This window comes from Rhagoletis pomonella, unplaced genomic scaffold (assembly GCF_013731165.1).
Source record: "Rhagoletis pomonella isolate Grant_MI unplaced genomic scaffold, Rhpom_1.0 Rhpom_scaffold_00016, whole genome shotgun sequence".
Lineage (NCBI taxonomy): Eukaryota > Metazoa > Arthropoda > Insecta > Diptera > Tephritidae > Rhagoletis > Rhagoletis pomonella.
In genome coordinates, this window is record NW_023458570.1 from 3,661,794 (window position 1) to 3,665,487 (window position 3,694).

Sequence of the window (3,694 nt, forward strand, 5' to 3'; positions counted from 1 at the left end):
AAAGTTCTTAAAAATGTATGAGTGCAAAACTGTAACATCTGCCTTAATTTACATTTTTGTCTGCTGGTTTTTTATTGTTGTTGTATTGACTACAAATCGTTATGAGAGAGGGAGCAGGGATGTACCAACAAGAATATACAACAAAAGTATGAAAGTTGTTAGAACTTGGAAAGATAGCGATGGCTGAAGTAAAAAGTGGTACACTATGTTACAGTTTTGCCCGTCACTGTATGTATACCAAATGAAATGAGAACTCGATTAAGCCATGTCTGTCTGTCCGTCCGTCTGTGTAAAAATTGACATATATTAACGAAACTTGGCAATTGTGTTCCGTTTAGAAACACCTACCTCAGATGTAACTGTAGTTAGTAGAAATAAATAAACTGCGATATTTTACTAAATAATGGAGTTTACTCACTCAAATATATTTACAATGATCTCTTACGACGTCAGCGAATGGGTGGATGCTGTCAAATCGACGAAGAGAGGGCTAGCGGTCCGCGAATGACGCCACCTTCATTTTCTGCATCGTGGCCCGATTACATATAAGAGCAAATCTCATGAGAAACGTATACGCCCCGTAGCACCAGAAGCAATCATCTAACAAGTTTATTCGCACGCCTTAACTTAAAAGCCATATAATTTAAAAGTAACTCAATATTGGCGCTAGGCCTTTCGATTTCTGCTCGCACATTCTCGAGCATTTCGATACCCGGGAAATCGAGTAGTCGAGTTATTGATACAATTTCGGGTATCGCCATTCTCACGAGCAATTTGAGTAGTTATTGAGCAGAGGTGGGCACTACCACAAACAAGCGTGAGCTAAAAGTGAGAATGTGTTAGTGTGCCTAATTCATTTTGCATGCTGTCGTGTTCTAATCGCTGCGCTCTCGCTTGTATACGTACACGCGACGCTTACGCTCTTTTAGCACCTGCTAACTCTCTGCCCATGCCTGTTATTGAGACATACGTATGTAAGAGCATACCGAAAGTATTAAAACCAAAATAAGAAAAAAATGTATGTGTAAATGTTAAAAATTCTATTGTCAAAAAAAAACCTTTGTGCATATAAGAAGAATTTAGTAATTTAGAGCGTGAGTAAAAGTAATTAATGGAGAGGAACAGTGTTATCTGGTATTTATAAAGCTCCTCCATATGGTTTGACAATACAGACCTCACTGGAAAGGACCATGCACATGGTTGATATTCTGGAGAGCGACGAGTATTGCGCTTGAAAGAAATTCAACAGCTCAGGGTTTAAATAGCCTAAATTAAATACGCTGCCTTAAATTGATCATCGAGAAGCACGCGAGTATAACGAGTTTTTCGATACACGAGAATCTCGTGAGAAAGCGAACCTCGCGAGAAATTGCTTCTCGAGCAATCTAAGGAAATCGAAGGCTCTAATGGGAGCTTAAAATTTTTACACAGTATTCCTTGTGCTCATATTATATGTATATTCTTTTCTTCATGTATGTATATAACAATGAACTTCAAGTGTGCCAATAAAAATTGTAAAAAATGGAATTTTAGCTTTTCAAATCATAGTCATCTTTTACTCAATGTAATTTTCTTTCATTCGGTGACACAATAATTTTATTACACCAAATTTTTTCGTTTTGGCAAGAAGAACATTTTCACCGTTTAATTTTAAGATTTTTAAGTACCTAAAATTGAAAAATTTTCTAAACATTTTTAGTAAAGAGTTTAAAATTTTTGGGTGTAGTTGGTAAAGCTTGTTTAATTTTTATTATTTTTGTAGTGAGAAATTTAGATTTATGTGGTGCTGGTTTATGAAAAAAATATAAACATTAAATAAACAAAAGAAAAATAGCCGAAACTGGTCAAAATGTCACTTAAATTAATCAACTGACCACAAGTGTATGACCTGGAATTTTCCAATCAATATTCACCAACTGGCAGCGATGCCGCGAGCTTGAAAAAAGTATCAGTTGCCAAGCAGAAAAAGTATCAAAAGCAAACACAACTGTTAATTTTTTAACTTTTACTTGAAAAACCAATAATAAATAAAATTTTATAATTAAATCCATAGTTATAAAAAAAAATTAATATTGCATTTAATAAAACTCGCGCGTTTAAGTGTTTTTAGATCAGAAGTTTAATTAGAAGTAAGAATAGAAAATTGTATGTACATCATAAGAATGTCAGTACAAAGTAAACTCAAAGAGAATACACGTTGTTGCGGTGATGCCAGACTTTAACACTCCTCCTCAACGTGGATTCCTCTTTTACAAACATTCAAATATTCATTTACAACAAATTCATTTGCTTGGTAAATTGTACATGTTTAGACTTCGACAAATTCTTCGTAAATATATCCGCCGTCATCTGTTCTGTGGGCCAGTACCTTAATGCAATCTTTCTCTCGACTCGCTATGTGATGATATCGAACATCGATATGTTTAGTGCGGTTGTGATACACTGGATTGGTTGCTAACTTCTCCGGCCCTTGATTGTCAATGTGTAGCACAACTGCATCGTCTTTCCAAAAACCGATTTCTTTCAGTAAGCGTTGCAAATATACTGCTTCCTTGGCGGCATTTGATGCGGCCATATATTCAGCCTCTGTGCTGCTTAACGCGATTGTATTCTGCTTCTTCGATTCCCATGATATAGTGCAGTTGCCATACATGAACACGAAGCCTGTGTACGATTTACGATTATGGGAATCGCTTCCCCAATCGGCATCAACATAACCTTGTACACGCTTGCCACCTGCACTGTAAGAAAGTTTAAGACTCATACTACCTTGCAAGTACCTTAAGATATGCTTCGCTGCAGTCATATGCTCCATGTGTGGGTCTTTATTTCTTTGCGACAGCTTCGAAACCGAATGAAGGATGTCAGGTCTTGTTGTAACCTCTAAATACATTAGTGCTCCAATGAGCGATTGGTATTGTGCTACATCTGCTTTGACGCAATTTTCATTGCATGCCACTTGATAGCCCTTCTCCAAAGGAATCGCCACACTCTTGCATTTGTCCATACCGTATTGTATTAGCAAGTCACGTATATACTGCTTTTGACTTACGGTAATAGAACCAACTTCGCCATCACGTTCGATTTCCATCCCTAGGAAATGTTGTAATGCGCCTTTATCTACTACGTCGAATCTGTCAGATATGAGTGCCTTTACCCTACACAGCTCTGACATGTTCTTGCAAGCAATGATCATGTCGTCAACATACACTGCGACTCATCCCCCGAATTCAGCTTATACAAACAGGGCTCATCATCGCATGCTACAAAACCAATTTGTCTAAGGACCTCGTCGAGTTTGAAGTTCCACTGCCCGCCAGATTGTTTCAAGCCATAAATCGCCTTTTGTAATTTTAAAACTTTTCTTGGTTGTTTCTGGTCAATAAAACCTTCAGGCTGCTGCATATATATCTCGTCATCTAAATCGCCGTACAAGTACGCCGTGCTAACATCTAGCTGGTGTAGGTGCATCTTCTCTTCGACCGCTATTGCCATCAGCATACGTATTGTAGCGTACCGAACTACTGGGGAGAAAGTTTCTCGGTAGTCGATACCAAAGCTTTGTTCGCACCTCTTTGCTACCAGTCGTGCCTTGTAGCGTTCAATTTCTCCGCTCGTATTGCGCTTTAAAGCGAACACCCACTTATTTTTAATTGCCTTCTTACCTGGCGGTAGCTCAACGTACGTCCACGTT